This window comes from Ammospiza nelsoni, chromosome 3 (assembly GCF_027579445.1).
Source record: "Ammospiza nelsoni isolate bAmmNel1 chromosome 3, bAmmNel1.pri, whole genome shotgun sequence".
In the NCBI taxonomy this organism is placed as follows: domain Eukaryota; kingdom Metazoa; phylum Chordata; class Aves; order Passeriformes; family Passerellidae; genus Ammospiza; species Ammospiza nelsoni.
This window is the reverse complement of record NC_080635.1, coordinates 55,250,512-55,270,694: the sequence shown is the minus strand read 5'-3', so window position 1 is coordinate 55,270,694 and position 20,183 is coordinate 55,250,512. Positions and strand designations below refer to the sequence as shown.

The 20,183-nt window shown below is 40.5% G+C and overlaps 1 protein-coding gene across 1 annotated transcript in view; it reads left to right on the top strand.

Moving 5' to 3' along the window:
• TIAM2 (TIAM Rac1 associated GEF 2) overlaps window positions 1-20,183 on the top strand; it is a 167,422-nt gene that overhangs the window by 15,609 nt on the left and 131,630 nt on the right. The window contains exon 2 of the mRNA XM_059469054.1: window positions 14,572-14,713. The gene's annotated coding sequence lies outside the window, so the exon portion shown is untranslated. The remainder of the gene's footprint in view (window positions 1-14,571; window positions 14,714-20,183) is intronic.

Here is a 20,183-nt window from a genome sequence, read left to right as displayed (position 1 = left end):
GAGCTGGGCTTGACCAATAAGCCCATTTAAATGTTTTGTTTCTTTTATAGAAATTTACTTCAGTTTGGAACAGTGCTTTATTTTCTCTGGCACACATGCTGACATGTTGGTTTTTTTTTTTTTTTTTTTTTTTTTTTTTTTGTGCAGTATTTTGCATTTCAGTGGCACTTGTGTGTTATTGGGAGGACACTCTCCCAAATAAAACTTGTGGTAAATACTTCAAGCAGCTATGTGGAGTTAACTGGTTTTGGATCTCAGGATGAGAGCATAACTTTTTGTTCACTTGTATTCTCTATATCCTCTTGAGATAGGAAGTTCTTATTGTTCAGTTATCTTCCTCAGACAAAGACCTTTTTGTGGAGAACTTTTATGTGTTGCTGTTGGCTTTTGCTTTCATCCTTATGAATTTATTTGTGGAATTGTTGTAGTTGAGGTTGTTTGTAGAAAATGAATCTATAATAAATTGTTTGCCATATTTCACTTGGAATTGTGGTACAGAGATTATTCATAATTATTCATCATTCATAGGATTTGTTATTTGCATTTTATAATAAGTGTGTGTATAATTTTATTTATTCTTGTATGTATTACTGATATATACACTTTAAAATATATACATATACATAGTTTTGCAGAAAATAAGAAAGAAATTATTAAATGGTGTCTTCAAAAGTTCATAGGAAGTTTATGGAGAAGCCATGCCATGTCTGTAAAGATACACTAAAATTCTCTCTGCTGTATCTTATCCTGGTTCCTGCAGTGCTTTCTGAACTAGTTTTGGATCAGGAGCCATAATCTCTGAAGCTTTAAGCACTAAACCCTGAAAAGCTCCAAGTTCGTGGTTCAGCCATGTGAGATCTTTGCTATCACATGGATAATAGACATTCCCTTTTTCATTCCCTGAATGAAAAGTGAATCAACTAGAAGCGTGTTTGTACTAAGCCACATCAGAATTTTCCTCTGAATTAAGGCTATATAATAGGTCCTTTAAAGCTGAATTTGTACAAAAAGGTCTGAACTTTCTGTTGTTCGTCCAGATATAATTTGACAGCTCCAGTTTTATCACTATTAAATTTACAGTTTTATTTTATCTGAATGAATTGGAGTGTGGTTAAATTGTATGCGACTTTATATACCACTAAAATCTTCCATATGGAATTTAGATTAGATAAGGTTCCAGGAAACAAGAGTCTTAGATGTGAATGACTGTAAACATACTTTAAAGGGTTATACTGTAAGGATTAAATAACGTTTAGAGTTAATTCTCCTGATTTTTCTTCTTGTTACAGAACACAGCAAAGAGTCTCATTCAAGTTCTAAATTCGGATGCATATCATTATGATAATTTGCTGACTCATAGTATTTCATGGGCTATGCTACTTTACATGGTAGTGCAATGGATGGTGATGTGCAAAAAAAGTCAGCAAATCAAGAATCTGTGACTAATAGAAGCCTGCCTTTTTGATAGCAATTAACTGATCCACGGTGCCTTCTTAGCACATCATGCTACGTTTTCCTGCCTCGGGGATATCACAAGATGGCTGAATATGGATAAACTAGGAAGACTGGAAAGCTGAAGCTATCATTGATTTTTCTGAAATTTCTGTGGCTAAAATAATCAAATCAAATGAAACTTTCCCATGTCTTCTTGTTAAAGATCAAGAAAATAGTAAACTGTTTTCCCACTGTTCTTACCCACATTTGATATTTATATGTGCAGTGTGTGTGGAAACTTCCCCTCTGTGCCTCTCCTACTAGGCGCCGACTTCCACAGTAGAGTACTTCTCCAGAGTAGTTAATGAACTTTGGAGGTTTTAGGTTTTTTTTTAAAAAATAACTTAATTATATTATTTTTCCCCTTTCACCGTTGCCAACAAGATTTTAGGATGTTTTCTCTCCGTGGTAATCTCGTCAGTTTTGAGAGGTTTTGAAAAGACCTCTGAGGACTTGCTCTGAATCTCCTGTCTTTTATGCCTGTTGGCCATTGATACATCATTCCTTAGGAAAAAAAAACAAACATCCAGAGGGTTCATTGTGCAGTTTATCAGACCATTGTAATAACTAATAATGTGTAAAAAAACGGTGAAGGGGGGTGTGGGAGGGGCTGGGATGTGGGACTGAGTACGAAACAAAGTGAGTTTTACTGCCAGGACTGATACATCTTTTGCAAATACTCTAACTTGCTTTCAGGGGAAGTAGTCTTCCTCTGGGCTTGCATTCTGGTGCAGAGCTCATAAAAATCAATGTAACAGTCTCCTAATGAGTAGTGCTTGCAATCTTCTTGTAGGCACAACTGGGAACACGCTGCTTATGTTTCTGCTGCTGTTAGGTAGAGGTTAAGGGACAATCAGAGCTGAGATAAAAATTTTCAGCAGTAGTAGCAGCATTCCTGTGCCGAATTCCTGGTGCTTCCACCACACATCAGCCCAGGGACTGGGGGAAGGAGTGTGAGGGGTGGTTGTGTGAGCCTGCAGGGCTTCACCCAGCCCTCAACCCCTTCTCTGGCTGCTCATGCCATCACTGACATGGGCAGTCAGGGGCTGGAAGGCACAGGTTCTCTGGGGAATGGTGGAGTATAAAGGGAATTTAGGAATCAGATAGGGGTGGCACCTCCTCACATTTACATTAATTTATGCACTTCTGTGATATGAATACCAAGTGTTTAGAAGGAATTAAATAGTTAAGTTCAAAGTCCATTATGTGCCTAGCAGTGTCTAGATGGTTTATAGCTGCAAGTAAGCAAAAGGTTTACTTACAAAATTGATTTATATGTTCATTTATGTTCTTGAATATTGAGAACGGGGAGGGAATTAGCAGTGTTGCATGAGCCACACTAGCACATTTTTCACCTTATATGGAGAATTGCCTGCCACTTACCAAGCGGGGTTAGATGTGCTGTTATTGTCACATTCCTTAAAGTTGGAAGAAATCTTGTTTCTCTGACTAAAGATTCAACTCATAAGCTTATGATTTTGTTGTTTGAATACTGTTTTTTCATCCAGGAATTGTTGGGATGGGCAGTGCTCCTTGAGAAAAATAGCAGCGTGCACATTTTCGCTGCTGTGTTGAGGAGTTCATCCCTCAGCTCGGGTGGAGAAACTTAGATGCTTGCAAGGGAAAATATGTTTCTGTTTGGAGTCATCTGGAGCTCCTCCTGGCTGGCTTCGCTGGTCCTGAAGAACACAACAGGAGGGCAGGAGGGAAGGTCCCGGGAAATGAAGGGAAAGACCCGCAAATCGTGTACGCGTGGTATTTAAGGGGGTAGACTTCGGTTTTGTCTTTTCTTTATCCCTGTTTAAGTGGCTGGTGTTTGAAGCATGGACTTGTTGAAAGGATTGTGACTGACGGCTGTTGGCTGTGAAGTCATTGATCTGCTGGTGATTTGAGGGTGAGACGGAATTAGTGGAAATATGGAAGTGGAGACAAATTGCTTGTTTAGTCATTGATAATCCTGAACCACAGAAGCCTGACAAAAGACTGAATACTTGAAAGGTTAAGAAGGTGACAATTATCAAATTTCCTTCTGTGATAATGTGCCATTGATGGTTGCCTTCACTGAAATATTTGCTTTTGAAAAGTGGGAGATCAGGTCTGGCTTAGTGTAAGTTCTTCAAATTAAAGGACTGCTTTCTATGTGAAATATTTTTGGGGTTATGGCATTCAGTAGGGCAGTAAGTCTCACCTGCTGCTGCTTCTTGGTTTTTTTTTAGGTACCTGGAGTATTATAAGTTTTTTAGTATGTGCTCTGCCACTCTTGTGACTTGAGTTTGTGTTGTGATTGCAGAGATTTTTCTATGGTACAGCTTGGAAAATAAAATACTTCAAAAGGTAGTGATTAGGTGCAGTGGTTAGAAAACCTGGCTTAAAATTGCTGTTGCTGATTTCACTTTCATGCAGATCCAGAAGAGTTAACTGGAAAATGATACTCAGGTTTTTCTTTCTCCATAAAGGCAGTGTTGGCTGTATTTTTTTGAGTAATAAGACGTAAGGAAGAATTCATGAGCCTAGTAACATTTGAAGCCAACAGAAACAAAAGGGTAGTTTATATGGCTAAATACTTTGAAAAACCAACATTTGAAGCATTAAGCCAAATGTTTGCATTGAAGTATCCATGCAATTTTGAAAGGGTAGAGCAAAAGATACGGAGTTTTATTTTCTGTTTTCCTATTTGTGGTTTTACCATTCTTCCCCTTTTATGGCTCACCAGAATAGTACCAGATTTCTTATCATGTATGGATAGAAAAGAATTTAAACTACATATATTTATTTTTAGGACTCCACCCTCGGGCTTTGGATTTTGTGAATAGCTATTTCAGTGAATTTACATCTATATGTGGAAACTGGCAAATTGAATACTGTGCAAATCCACATTTAAAAAAAAAGCAACTGCTATTATAGAAGCAAAATGATATCATAAGAAAGCCAAGTAAAAAAGATTGCATTTTTGTTTGCTGCTAAAGGAATGACCAATGCTTCCTGCTGGCTTTTGCACCCTGCAATTGGAGACTCTGGCGTGCAAATGGTTTAAATAATGCTGGGGTTTGTGTCTGCTTGGCGCTGTATAATGCTGGGGCTGAGGTGACTTAAATATACAGTGTGGGCCAAGCTCATAGCCCTTTCTCGGGCAGAACACCCATTGAAATCACATTTACGTGTCGTCAGTGAAAGCCTTGCCAAACAAATCATTATGGATTTGACCCCAAAGTTATTACTACTAAATTTCATATGTAAGCCTTTCATTATAGTGTTTTTTAAGAATGGAGTACTTGAATGAATCCTGGAATTCATTATAACTCTGAGTTTTTAACAGGGTATCAGGCTCTTAAATTACATTTTCATTACTAAAACCAGTTTCTTCCTCTTTGTTTTTTTTCTCTTTTTTTTGTTGCTCAGAAAGAAGTACAAGGGGTTCAGAAATATTTTACCTCAGGCAAGCAGTCTACTGAGGTGCCTACATTAGGAGCTTAATCTGCCAGCTGTCCATGTGCATGGTGGAGAGGGTTGTATCCAGAGGGGATTTTGCTCAATGCCATCTTTTGGATGTGACTCTGTTATGCTCAGGGGTGGTGTAGGGTGCACTGATTTAGGAACCCAGAGGGATGTGGTGGGTTGGCAAAGGACCTCTATGATTTATGATGTGAGTTGCATATAATTTGGTTCAAAATTCCTTTTTAGGAGTTAGCAGGTTAATTTTTTTGTCTGCCTTTGCTCCATGGATGATGGGGATTGGCAATAGAGCTGTGTCCTTTAGTACAGAAAATCTCACATTGGGATGGGATCTTTTTGAGGTCTTCAGTCTCACTCTCTCGTGTGCTTTGTCTCTCTGGCCTTGGTTCCCTTCTGAAGGCTGCAGGTTTCATCCAGATCTCATGAAGTGTTTTGTGAGTCATGATGTGGACTGATGGATTATGTGACCAGATGTCTACAGTGCCTGGCTGCTTGTAGCAGGACTGGCTGAACCAGGTGGTCCCTTCCTGGCCTCAGATCCCAAGAGAGGGATTTTCAGCACAGAATCTGGAGGTTTCATACTTTGTACAGCTAAAACTTAAAACTACAGTAATCCAACCTTCCCCTGTTTAAAATAGTGAAGGGACAACAACAGAAAGGGCAGGCCACTGGGGTTTTAAAGCTGTTTTAATGTCTTTTCACTTCCAACTGCATTACACAGTATTAGGTATAAAAGATGGTAGATAGAGGTAGCAGGAGCACCCTTAAGCACACCTCCCATATTCTAACATCATATTTTCACCTGTGTTTACTTCTGGCCAGCCTTCAGTCATTCAGACAAAAAATTTCCAGAGTGTTTTTTCTGCTTCAGGCAGAAACCTCTTGGAAAGATTTTCACCAGAAGAACTCCAACTGTTTTTAAAAGATTGCATTACAGAAATTTAGAGAGATTTGTCAACTTTATTTAGCCAGTCATTCCTTCAAAGCATTGTTATACCTTCAGGGAGTAGAGGGGGGAGTCAGGGTGCTTTTTGCAGCCTGATGGAAATTAATACAGATCTACCAGCCTGCCAGAGCTGGTGAAAATTATCTGCACGTGCTCACAAGAGCTTAGAGCTTTGCTGATACAATCACTGAACACTTCCACTTTATAAAATGGAAAATGGGCTTCTGCCTCACCAGCCTCTGTCTGTGCCTGGGGTGATGATGATGATGATGGGTGGTACTGAACACCCAGCTGGGTAGGTCCATGATTCCTGCTGGCTCTGCTTTGTTGGAGGAAGTGGTATCTGGGTGTTTAATAGTCTTCCAAATTGATTAAAGCTTTATGCCAAGGCATACTTGAGGCAATAATTGAAAAAATACTATTTTTTTTTGCTAGTCATCACTCATGCAGTGAATTCCAGCAAAGCTGAGAGTGGAATTTATACTTTAGTCCTTATGCTACTCTCAGGAGTCTTGGGGTTGAGAGGTATGATGCCCAAAGTTTGGGAACAAAGTTCAAAGAAGAACTTTTGTCTTCTACATTTTTTTTTGTCCCAGATTGCAGGAGACTCTATAGGATTGAATTGATAATTCTTTGTTAGTCTAAAGGAGCAAGTGTTGGAATCATGACTTCCATAGAGGGAATGGATCGCTCTGCTTTGTTTAAAAACAGCTAAACATAAAAATACTACTGGGAAATTTTATGAAAGTTGCAATAAACCAACAAAAACAAGAATCTAATGCGTGACATCTTCAAGCTGTTTAAGAAATCAGGATAACACAGGTTGATGACTTGAGGGTGATGGCAAGACCAAGGTCATATTTTAGTTATCCTGCAGGGTGGGAATGAAGTTGCTGCTGATATATCAGCATTGCTCCAGCCAGAGTCTAAAGGCTTCATGGAGTTTGGGTTACCTCCTCCCATTTTCTAGTTCTTTCACATTTATAAGGACATTGAGAACTCCTGCTTCTCCATGTCTCAGGCCCTTTTAAAATATTCATCTTGCTCAGAAAACACAAAATACTCCTCCTAGTGAGAAGTGCTTTAGATCTTTGCCGTTTCAGTCGTGATCCCCGAGAGGCACTGGGAGCTTTTCTGAAAGGGAACATTTATATTTGCTCAAGTAAGGTGGAAAGGAAGAGGGAAGCTCTTGCCAGCCTCTAGTGTTGGCCAAGTCAGCAGGCCAAGAAGATCAGGATTGCAGCAAATAGATAATTGTTTGCAGAGTATAAATGACTAGGTTGTTCTTATGATCTTTCTGCTAATTTGTTGTGCTAACCCTGATAAAGAAACATATTTTACCACCCTTCAAACATGCATTCACATTTCACACCCAAAGGTGCATGTTGCCATGGATGTCCTTGCAGTATTTGTGAGACGCTATTCAGCATTTTCAGCCTCTTGAGATTATTGGGATGGTGTGTAAAGATTGTCCCTTAAGACAGTGACTGCCCATCTCAAAGCACGCTCCCAACAAAAATGCCACTAATTAAAACTTGTGCAAGTGGAAACATTGTCATCTGTGTCAACTTCAGTCTCTGTTTTGAAGAAAAATGTAAGGATTGTTAGAACCTCTTTGTGAACTAAAACAGTTAAGCAGTTCAAGACCCTGTGCTATAAAATCTTAGATAAGAGTTAATCAATGTGACAAATTATAGGTTTGACTGCCTGTCAGATGGCATTAATGGTGGGTGACCCAGGGAGTTTGGGTGCTGAGGTGAAAAGGAAGAGCGCCAGTGTTTTGCTTTATGTTTGTCTTGATGTGCTGAATTTTTTCAAAACATTTAAACAAAAGAGACTGAATTTGGGTCTCTATTTCTGGGTAATACTTTGAAGCTGTTTTCTCCCACCATTTCTGTTGCTTTTAATCAATTATGAATGTTCTGATGTAAATGCAGAATTAAAATAGTAGGCTATTTTCTTGTGCATGACGTAAGGTCCAAAAATTTATACCAGATGACTGTTCTGGAAGAGGGAAAATAAAATACTTGGGAAAATCTAAGAGAGTATTTTCTGAAGCATATCTTCCTGCATGTGATCTGTAAAATGTAGGTATTCTAATTTTTAAATATGGTATCTATCACCAAATGTGAGTAATGAGCTGTTGATAATGTTGGTAGCTTTACAGAAAATGAGACTTGCCTTTCTCTGTATGCAACTTTTTGCTGTTTTTTGTTAGCCTCATGGAGAATTTCACAGAAAATCTCAGGTTTTTTTCAGTTTTCAGTTCTTTTGAAAGGTTTCTTTTGGGAGGGGGGGCAGTCTGGTGAGAGGGATGGGGTTTTGTTTGTAGGTTTTGTTATTTTTTGCTTTGGGTTAGTTGGAAGTTTTTTTGGCTTTTTTTCTTTTTTGGCCCTGAACATTACCACATATTGTGTGTCTTTCCTGGGGTGTTCAGCCTGAGCTCTGACAGAATAATGCCACTGTTGCTTTAAGCCCATAGTGCTGCTTTATATAGATCTGGCCTGATTTGTAGTGTTGCTTTAAATAACAATAAGAGAGTTCATCTCCCTTTCAGAAAAGGTTTATGACTGATCTCTGCCTGGCTAGGAATGTTTATTTTTCTTAAGTTGCCTCACTGCAAAAATGTTTTGAGATTGAGAGTCCCAAGCTGGTGATGGCTTGTGCTCTATGCAGCTCTAATCCCTTTACCACTAGAAAGATGTGGTTTGTGATGGATCTCACATAGATCAGGCTCAATTCTCAATTTCTCTGTCCTTTCCCTATTGGCCATCCTGTTTTCAAAACTGTATCATTGAAGTGATCTATGGGTGTTGGCAAAGCCATCAGAAGCCTCAGTAAGATTTAGTTACTGCTCCTAGTCCTTTGCAATAACACAGGCTTATTTTCTTTTCTCCACAGCTGATGATGAAATAACTTTGAAATAACAATTTGAGAAAAAACTTTTCCACCACCAGGGATAATGGCAGTAGAGGAGGGAATCACAGTGGATTGCTTCTGGATGCTTTTAAAATGGCATGCATCAGCTTTCTTAAAAATATAAACTTTAAATGCAAATCTTAAAATGCAGTATCAGCTATCTTGCTTGGAGCCATGTATTGATTATGTATTAAGTCCACAGAGGCCAATTGAAAAATCCTTTCTCTCCCTGTTCCAGGAGTCTGTGGGGCTGTATTGTATCCTGTGTGGTAACTTGTGCTTTGAAAGTGGATAAATAATGCCAAGTATGAGAAGAAGCATGCATAGACGAAGAGATGATATGAAACATGTAATTTAGGACACGGAAGGGAAAGCTCTGTTCTTCCCTTTCTGCCTAGCTGGTTTTCTGGTCTGCCCCATGTCTGCCTTCCCAGTGTCACTTTCTGGTGACCAGGAGAAGGATTAGGCTGCTCCTAAAGCCGTCACCAGCTCTACCTGCCACTTTTCGGGAGACCTTCCTGAACAAAGGGAGAGCAGCAGGAGGATTATTTGCTTGAAATCACCTGGGGCTTTTGTCACTCAACCTGTGGTAAGGAAATGGTGTCTACCTTGGTCACAGGGCAGTGGGCTGTGAGAAGGTCATGATGTGGGAATGATTTCTGTTCATGTGTAGAGACCAGGAGAGGAATTTCACAGAAAGAGAAAAGTTAGCCAGTCCTTGAGGCTGCTCAGAGCACCTGCAGACAGAATTGTGGCTCCAAGGGCAGATGAAGCATGAGCTTTCCCAGGTCAAGGGCAGCACGGGTTATGGTGCAGAGCTACGGTCAAGGAAGGCTTACCTGCTTTTCAGGGCTAAAAGTCTCATAATCAGGCTGTAGACCAGCTTGTGCTGGAGGAATTTTAGTAAGATCTTAAAAAAGAGTGAGGAAACCTTCAAATAAGTTTTTCTCTTTGACTGTCTTCCTAGGTGGGGACACTGAAACCACTGGCTGGCTGGAAGTATACCTGGTTTCAGTTGTGGTATGCACTTAATGCTGTGCACATTCCTGTCTAGTATCAGTGTCATTCCTACTTCCTTGCCTGAGCCAACTAATTCAAGACTGCAGGTCTTTGGCAGAGCTTTGCAAAGGTATATTGAACCTCAAGGCTTGTTGTGCTTATTTTGTAAAATTAAAATAATTTAAGAAAAAAAAAGAGAAAGTAGATGACTATGAAATTCAAGGCATGAAAATGTGAGACTTCCTAAAGAATAAAGTAAAATAAAAATTATCTCAGAAGTTTAAGACTGAAAGCTTGTTGTGTTGTGGGGTTTTGCTCCTCCTTTTAAAGTTGAATAAAGAGGAAAGCAATTTGATGCAGAACTAATTATTCTACAGTTCTCTCGGGTTGAGTGATCTGTGTTCAGTCACACCTTCTTCAGGTAACTCAAGTGCATTAATCAATGATCGTCTTTCTAATTAAACTGCTGAGTAGAGAGAGGATTTAGAGGATGGTCATTAGTTTTGTGTAGAATCAGTATATTAAGGGAAAGTAGTGTTAACAAGATGTTCCTTTTTCCCATATGATCAGTCAAAGGTTAGGAAAAAGATCAGAACTTTTGTTTGTATGTTGCCTCTGAAGTGCAAATCATCAACAAAAGTCAGAAAAAAATTTGAGTGCTTTCAGGAATACATTTTGAAATTAGCAAGAAAGGTGGGGAAATAAATGCTTTGGATCATCCCAGACATACATATCTGCTTGGCACTGCTCTGCATCTGACAAAGCAGTTAGGGTAGATCCTGAAACTTGGCTTGGGAATGGGAGATTTCCTGAAACAGACACCCAGGCACCGGGAAGTGAAGTCCAGCTTTCCTGGTGCAGACAGCTTCTGCCTTCTGGGCAGAGCAGCGTGCTGTGGCACTGCCCTGCCTTTGTGGGCAGGCTGAATGGATGTGCTCAGCCTTGGAATGGTCCCTTCCCAAGGACTGGGGGATTTGCTGCCTCTGAGCAGAGCTGAAGCTCAGTGTGTCACTGGGCAGCCTGGGCTCCCAGGAGCTGATTCTGTGTTGAATGTGTGAATGTCCTCTGTCATGTCCAGTATGGCACGTGGTGCATTTGGAGTTGTTCAGTGGGGCTGGAAAAGTTGTGGGATTTTTGTTTGTGTTCTGTAAGCAGGAGCAGCTTTCCAGCAGGCTATCCCCAAATTTCTCTGGGGGAAAGGGGAGGGATGGCTACCCAAGAAAACCATGTGAAGCAAGCTGATGGACTCCTGCAGAAAGCTGCAACAGCTGCCACAAGCTATTCACCGATGTTTGGTTGAATATAGATGTCACAGATGAAGTTAAAATCTCTCTCTCTGGTGGTTGACAGGGCAAAGTCTGGCTGTGTATCTTGTAGAGTTGTTTGCAGTGCATTTTATAAGAGGGTGCTGTGCTGTACTTGGTTTATCGACCGGTGGCTAACCCTGGGGGCAACCACATGAATAATAAGCGTCTCTTCTCTGCTCCCTTCTTGCCAGACCTGTTGAGGTTCAGTAGCAGCTCATCCCTCCCTTTTGACACACGTGCACTGCAGCTCAGGGGGATGGAGGTGTCTGTAGAGTTTGTCTTTGCTCAGCACCTCGTCATTGTACACTGGCTTTAACCAGGGGCTATAGTTTTTAATGACTATGCCTGGCAACCCAGCAAAAAAATCCAAAAAACCAATCAGTCGGTGTTTGCTCCCTGCTTGTGCAGACAGCACCTGCCCTGAGTTTGTACAGCCCTTCCCAGGTCACAGTTGAGGAACTACATCTGCGACTTTAAGTGTTGCTATTGTGTGTATAAAGTAATTCACTCTTTGTTTACAGTAGAGCGGGAAGGGCCCGTGGTAGCTTTGTACTAAGGACTTTGCCTCAGTGCCATGCCTGCTAGCCATTTGCTGGTGTTTATTTTTGTGTGCCCTCCTGTTCAGCAGGAAAATGAAAATGTGAGCAGTAGATGAATGACAAACCAAGGTTGTTACCATAGCACATACTGCCTAATCTATGCTGTTAAGACTTTCACAGCTATGCCTACCTGTCTGTCCTTAACTAAATGACAGAGCCTAGGGTGTTGTATATGCCATGCTTAGTGTATGGGATTTTTGTCCTTGTTTGTTGGCAGGAGGCAAAAATCTCAGTCTAGGATGTGTGAGGTTTATGTGACTATTACTTTAGTACAGCAGTTCTTTCTTTTTTGACTACTACTTTATCTTTTTTTTTTGACACATGGAAGTTTTTTTTTTTTTTTAGATTAATTCCTTCAGAAGTGCTTTGCCCTTGGTAGAAGTTTAATGGGAATGGTTGGTATTAAAGACATTTTAGGGAAAGGAAAAAGAGAGGAGTGTTGTAAGCTGGTATGAGATGCCCATTTCCTCCTAGCCTGCTAGAAAAAGATACCTGAATGTATAAAGGACTGTATGTATCGAGCAATATTCTACCCTATAGGTTTTTATTATGTTAAGCCTTATTATTCAAGATTGTGCAGATCCAGAGAGATGGGTATTGCAGATCTGGCAGAGCATTGCTGGGAACTTTGTATTCACCACGGCAAACTTCCTTCAATATTTGCTGGACTGCTTGCGGGGGAGCACTGTGACCTCCCTGAGAGGTCGCTTACTGGGAGGGCTGGAAGCACTTCAAAAAACTTGGCCCTCTATCCTGGCCAGGAAGTTTTCTTCAAACAGAGCAGGGCATCATCCTCAGTAAGTGTTCAAGTAAGACCTGACAGGTAGGGAGGGACCCCTGTGATACTTTGCCGTAAATCAGTTCTTTTGTATCAAAAGTAGCACACCATCTGCCTGCTATAAATGTTGTGTACTTGTTCCAATGCAGGTAGAAATGTTTTAGGTGGACATTTACAAATCTGTGATGGTTGAGTACTGTGAGATCACCCTGGCTGCATTAGCTAACAGCTAGCTGCATTCCACTATAGGAATGGGCCAGCAAAAATCCAGGAAGGTCAGGTTTGCCCATGAGGGCAGAGTATAACACTGCATTGTTGAAATTACACACAACTCTTGACACAGATCTTACATTTAGCTCTGTACTGGCTGTCACTCCGTGCCTGTCAAACTATCAGTAAAGAAGCCATGTCTGTGAAGAGTTGGAAATGTGGTTCCAGCTGGAAAGGAAAATGCTTGAGCAGCACTCTTCAGTGAGCTGGAACATGGGAAGAAAAAGGGCACTTTTCAGTTCAGGGGTTTTGCAGATGAGAGCAATTGCCCCAGGTTTTGAGTCTTAGCTGCTGGTGCTCAGGAACTGAACCCCATGGTGAAGGAAGCCCTGAGTGGCTTTGAGGAGTGGAGCCATGCTGTGCCATTGTGTAGCAAAAGGAAGTGTGACAAAAAATAAAGGTTGGGCACAGTAGCAGTGCGGTGAACTTTGGGAAAGACAATATCTGTGACACATGGATCATGGCAGTGTTATGTGAATGCCATAATCATGGCACTTGCCGCCTTGTCCTGCAGCTTTTGGCTCTGTGTCTCTTACAGACGTGGTTAGGAGGGCTTTGGTGGTCTGAGCTCTAAATGTTCTGTGTAGATAGATACCCCTTTCCCCACCAGCAAAGCAGGTCTGTGTATTTGGAGCTTAACAAGCTGTTTTTTTGTGTAACAACCAAGAATTTAGTTGCATTTTATTAGTTACTTTTTATATACGCGCATTTCCTCTCGGGTGCAACTTGCAGCCTGATGCTGCTTTTTACTTAGCTGGCCCACTGTTAATGCATCCATTTTGTGTGGTGGTTTTGCAGCTTGTATTATTTGCTATTTTGTTTGCATTTTATTTTAATGGAACAGCCTTTATTTTCAGTGAAGTCAGTTCAGGACTTTGCTCTAATTCCACTGTCTTTGGAAGCAGGAGTATGATAAAATTCTTGTGTTAGTTTTAATTACGTTTTATGTCAGCTTAACCATTGTAGATATCAGGATATTTTTATGACAAGGTGCTTTGTGCTGTGAAGAAGCTGTTTAAGATCAGCTGTGCCAATTTGAACATCAGAGAAAACATTATAATACAGTCTGACACTTTGCAGAATGAAAATGACAGGCTTTGTAGAGCATGAAGTTCTCCTTGCCAGCTTTTGGGAGCTCAGTTAGTCACTCTGCTTGTTTAATGCACATACATTGAGGATGGCTGGTGTCCGTTTTAACATTTTCAGGTGACATGGGCAAAGGAGCAGCTGATTTCTCCACATCACTCTCCTCAAAAGCAGTGGCTGGCTTTTCAAAGCCTGGCTTGGCTGGTGCAAGAGAGCTTCCATGGGAGATTTTTGTACCTGACATGCAGATATTTTGTAGAGGTCCTGGCTGGGATTTCATAGGAGCTTTAAATATGAACACATGGAAACAGGCAATCCTGTTGTGGTACAGGCATAGTTAGTGGTTAGGGCCACCAGTGAAGAAAAGGGACTGTGATAGTGCTGACCTGTTTCAAGCCACCTTTCCTGGTTGAGTGTTTCCTAGATGGAAACTTGGACAGCTTAACACTTGCTCTTCTTGAAGCAGGTGGTTGCAATGTGTTGTTTTACTGGTTTCTATTTTCCATTTGTACACAGAAAGAAGTTTTTAGCTGTGAGCAGTAGTGCAGAATGCATAAGTGAAGTATGAATTGAGTGATGTTTCTTTTTTTTTGCATGAGAGCTGTTGGCTTGTTCATAGTAGAGGTTAATGATGTAGTTGGCAGTGGTTCAGAACAAACCTTATTTCTATTTTCTGTATCTAGGGATACAAGTGTTAACAAAACAATTTTTGTTTTTCAGATTGCCAGTGCTACGAACATAGGGACTTCCAGCAAGAAGTTCTTCAGCTTGTGAAGCCACAAGGACACGTCAGCCCCTCTCTGTGCTTTGACTCATGATGCAGAGGAAACAAGACATTTAGAGAGCAAATAAGTTATGCAAGGTTTGTTTGGGTTTTTTTTGTTGATTTTTGTATTTCTATCTGTGTATTTCATAAATTGCATTATGAAACATTATAGGCCAAGAGCCAGATAGAACCAGGTTAAAATTTGCTTTAGTCCATGGGTCTTAATGTTTCGTGTTGGTTGGGTATTTTTGAGGCTTTAGAATCAACCACTAGAGAACATCAGCACAGGGAGAAATGTAGGCTATGTCAACTGTTTCTTTCAAGGCATTAATCCAAATATTAGTGCTTGTGACTTCAAAATAGATTGTATTTACAAAACTTCAGTCCAGACAAGCCTCCAAATCTGTAAACAGCAGAGATCAAGTTTTCTATATTTAGCAGGGAAAGGGAGGGGTTTAGGCTTTTTTCTGCTTAGCTCACAAGAGTATTATGATGTGGTAAATTTATCAAAGGAGAGGGAATGGATGAGCAGGTGTAGAGTGCATTGTTCCAGAATTAGACAGAAAATTATCAGCAAAGAGAGCCCTACTCCTGACGTCTCACCTAAAGGAAAGAGTGGCATTGCAGTTTAATTCCAGAGACCCTCAGATGTCTTTCTGCTGTAGTTAGAAATGTTGCAAATGGCACAAGAGAGAGACAGAGAGGTGCTTTGGTTGAGGGTTTGAAAGACCTGGTGCAACTGAGCTTATGATAGGGCGTTTCCTCCATCCTTTTTAGTTTTGTCATCTGAGATAATTGTTTAGAGTTGTTTTAGAGATTTTAAAAGGCTTAATCATGATGCTTTGTAAACAGGTGATGAGAGTGTTTATTCAACTTTTCATTATTTTTAATTGCTTCAGCATTGTTTGCTACTACTAACAGAAGAAACTTGACATTGTTGTCAATACCGTGATATCTACTACATCATGTATGCTGCTAGTTATCACAAAATCCAGACTTTGTTTGAACTTTGTAGCAGGAATCCACTGCACAACCCTGACAAAGCTGCCTTTTAGGAAGTTTAGGCCTATGGGCAGTTTGGACATCACAGGGAAGGAAAATGGTTAGACCTCAACACATCGTGTTCATTCTCATTCCCCAGGAGTTTGTCCTATGCAATCACATCCACTGGCAAGGGATGCAGTTCTAGAGGGATTCGTTCTCATTCCATGCTAGGACAGAATTGTTTTTCTTTCCTGACAAAATGTTTTGGGGCAAGATTGTGCTGAATAAACAAGGGGAATTTGTTGCAGAGTTACAGGGTTTTCCCCTCCTTGATGGACACATACCAGGCAGGTGATGATTAGACCTGATTGTTATATATTATTCAAACACTTAAAAATTAATACCTGTGTGCTCAGTTTACTTTGTAACCCATTCATCTCTTTTAAAATCAGTACATAATGGAGCATTACTAAATTTTGTAACCACTTAGAGTTTTGTCATAAGCAAAGGATTTAGGGCATTGCTGCCACAGAAGTAAATATGCACAAACTCTGCATATGCTGTTGTTTGGCTAATGGAGTATTTGGCCCATCCTTCTCTAAAACAGGCTATTTTTAATACTAGCATATACATTCAGGATGTATTATAAAATTAAAATGGGTTTGGAGGTGTGGTCAGTGTTCTGCTGAGCATGATTGCTACAGGTCTAGAAGGTCTTCTGAATTCTGGAGTTTCCCTCCTCAAGAAGGTAAATAATGCAAAGAAACAACTCAAAAATAGTCAACTTCTAATTGATTTTGATAAAAGGACAGCTGTGAAACTGTGCCATTGATTGATACAATTAGACTTACTATTCCAGTTGTGCCACTCTTTATTGCCATAGGTTAAAAGCATCACTGAGATTTTATGCACTGCAGCACTCATAAAAGTCCTAATTTGCTGTATTAGTCAGTCAGTTGGGGGCTTGTGGGGGTTTTTTGGGGTGTTTTTTGTTTGTTTGATTGGTTTTCTTCGACCTGTGTTGATAAAAGGAAGTATTGAACCTTATTCTAAAATTTAATGACACTATTGTCTGTTGGGATGTCTGTTCTCACACCATTGGTGCTTTTTGCCACGTTTCATTTCTTTGGGAGGGATGCACTGTTTATTCCCTTGCAAGTTCTTAACCTTTCTAGCAGTCAGTATGTTTTGTTTCATTTTGCCCACATGCAGCTCTCCAAAAAGCAGTGACAACCCAGCGTGAGCTTGTCAGGGGCAGAAGGTGAATTTGTGAACCATGTGAAGGCACGAAGGAGAAAATTACGGCATACAGATTCCTAATGATAAACACACCGAAAGCATCCTAAAATTATAAAGCAGTGTGGTGCATTAAAGCTCTAATTTGCATTTTGGCTAAGGCGTAGCTGCATTTTTGGACTATCCCTTTAATTTGGTTCTTTTAATTACCTGCTGATGAGTTCCTGTGGTGGAAGCAGCAGGAGCTGTGCCTGCAGCAGTTTCCTGGCATAGTGGTTTCTATCAGACAGAGCAATGGGATTCCTAAGGTTACTTTGAAATCTGGGGTCTCCTGCTGTAAACCAGCAGACTGACACGAACAGGAGTCTAATTAAAAAGTCAGAGATATTGAATAAAGCTCACAAATGCCATCTGTTCAGCTTTTCAACCTGAAATTACTCTATGAATTGCAGTAACAAGTTTGATTTTTCCTGCATTTTTGTAGCTGAATTTTGTTACAGCAGCCACCCATACAGGCAGAGTTGTGCAAGCTCTGTTAGTCTCAGTAACTGCTTGGACCTCTTGAAATATTCCAGCAAAGTATGTTTGGGCAATAGTGCTGGATTAAAGCTTAATCTCATGAGGAAGGCATTGGTACCCTGCAAAGGCCTTGCACTGATTTACTAGCCTGGAGAATGCCTGGAAAGGGGCAGCACCCATCTGTAGATTTTGCAACAAAATTCCCAGGTTAATGTAATTAAAACAAGGCCTGGTTATTTACCTCCTCTGCAAGTGAAAGTATTACTCATTGCCTGAAGGAGAAAATGCCAAACAAGTTTCTGGAGTGAGGAGGGAAAAAAACTCCACCAAGTTTGGTAGATTAATCAGGAAGCAAATCAAATGTGAAAAGAAGACCCATCAGAGTTTTGATGAAAACTATGGAATGGAATAATCTTAAAAACTCTTTCAGTGATATGTAATCTTGGTACCAGCAGTGTGCATTCAGCCTACATACAAAAATGAAATAGGGACATTGCAAAAAGAAGCTTGGTGGCTATTTGGGCAAACCCCTGTGTGTGTAATATACAAGAGGAAGTGTTTCAAAACCATCTGAGGAAGCAGAAGACAGCTTTTGTGTGCTAATGGAAGTCTTGTGGCTTGCTGTTAAGTTCTGTATCCAGGAAACAATTTCTCATTGACAGACATAAATAATGACTAAGAAACTGATTTCCTAAGAAAATCATTCTGGTGTATGCATTTTTTGCATTATCTCATAAGAAATATATAAGGCCCTAAAGTCTTCAAGGTACAATAATATTACTGTCTCCAAAGCTAAGTCTCTGTAGTTACTGCCTACCTTTATTTGCTAGTTATACATTGCTTTCCCTGGTGTTCTCTGTCACAACCATGGCCTACACATGCACATCCACAACTGGTCTACATCATCAACAAGGACTTACTAAAGATGATACTAAGCCTTACTAAAGATGACACTAAGAAGTTAAGTATGCCTGACAAAGTTTAAGGATGCTAACCTCCATCCACAGGGCAGCTCTCCCTGTTACATGTGTTCAGTTTGACACCTCTGTGAGCTAGCACTGCTGACAGAGTGCTGGGATGAAAGGATCAAAGTGTCACCTTTTCCCTGTGGAGCTGTTGGGACCGTGGTCCATGGACCATGGTACCATGGGAGGGGGGAACCTTACACAGGGTGCTGACCTGTGACCCCGCTGGCACAGTTAGCAGTGTGTCTGCTCTCACTCTGCAGCAGTGAGATGTAGCTCATCCACCATTCTGGAGAGCTCATCCTCCCCTCTAACACGAGGTGACAGGGGCAAGGTGTGTGTTGGTAGCGCAGCTGATATACAGAGAGAGTTACCCCTGGGTTTTCCTGGCCTGAATGGCCAGGCCTTCAGTAGAAACAGTGATGCCTTTTGTGTGGGCACAGGAACAGAAGGAGTATTTGTGTTTATATTTCTCTGAGAGGCATTTTACTGAGGTCACTGTTAGTGGGGATACGTGCTTGTTGTCCCACCTGAGCCTTAGCTCTGTCATCAGCAGTCTGTGGGCATCCTTGCTCTGTGTTCTCATGGCTGCTACTCTTTGTCTGCTCAGAGATGTGCATCCCTGATTGAGGATGGATTCTCATTTGTGCTCCACTATTCCTGTGTCCTGGGAGATCTTACAGTGTGATCTACTGGTGTATTGTCTTCTACCCCGATATATCAGAGAGGTCTCTTTTTTTTCTTAAAATGATGAACATCAAATATTCCCTGTAATCACCAGCTGAATTTGCATATAGAGTAGTCTCTTGAAAACCATGTTATACTTTCATATTGGAGAATGACATTTTAAAATCATTGACTGTGTAATACAGGGTAATATTAAATAGGGTAGCAAAATGATCTTGGAAACTGCAGATCCAGAAAAAAAATGGGTAGTGGATATTGAGAATCTTCACTTCAAAACGGAGTCAGTATTTCTTCTTAGCATGTTTGTGCCTTGCAAATCTTATTGTGGACAGTATTAAAAAGAAATTTACAGGTGATTTCATTGCTCTAAAGGATAACATTTAAGAAAACATTGCCTCTTTGTATTTGCCGTTGCAAGCAAGCTAGGTGCTTAATCCGGTGTAAATGTTACATGCATTTATGTGAACTGAAATTTTAATTACTGTTCTGCCTGCCTGTTGTTGGCATGGAAAAATAATTATTGACTGAATTGAATAGAGCAGGTGCACCAAATTTGAAGTTTTTATAAACCCAGTTTTAAATACTTTTTATTTTTCAGAAAGAAAAATGTAATGCATAATAATTCACTAGTACTGGAGTTCACTGCAATTCCCTGTAGTGATACTACTCTGGTAGATATTCCTACAGTGTTACAGAAGTTGGTTTTCAGGTGGGCTGGGCCAGTAAATGTCACCTCAACTTATGCATTGAGGTCTTAGGTGAAAGCTCTGCACTTCATACACAGATACAGCTGCTGTTTAGGTTGCCCAGAGCGGGTGGTTTGTCTATAAATAACAGTTGTCACTGGAGTCCAGTATCTCATAAAAGATATTTGGCCTTTAGGTATGTTTCTCATGTTGGACTTATCGAGCCATTTGATTTCCAGAGTGCTGTTCCTTTGAAGCCTCCGCAGCATATCTGAAGAGGTGACAATATAGTTGCAAAACACCCTTTGACTTGGGACCAGAGCCAAATGGTGCCACCCACTCTCCTGCAAGATCCCTTGCACACTGATCACTGAGGAACTTACCTCAAACCTTAAAAAAACCCAACCAACCGAACAAAAAACCATCAAGGCCACCCCAGTTTTAGGAAGTGCAGTGCTCTTGACTGAGTCACTGCAAAACTGAGTTTTA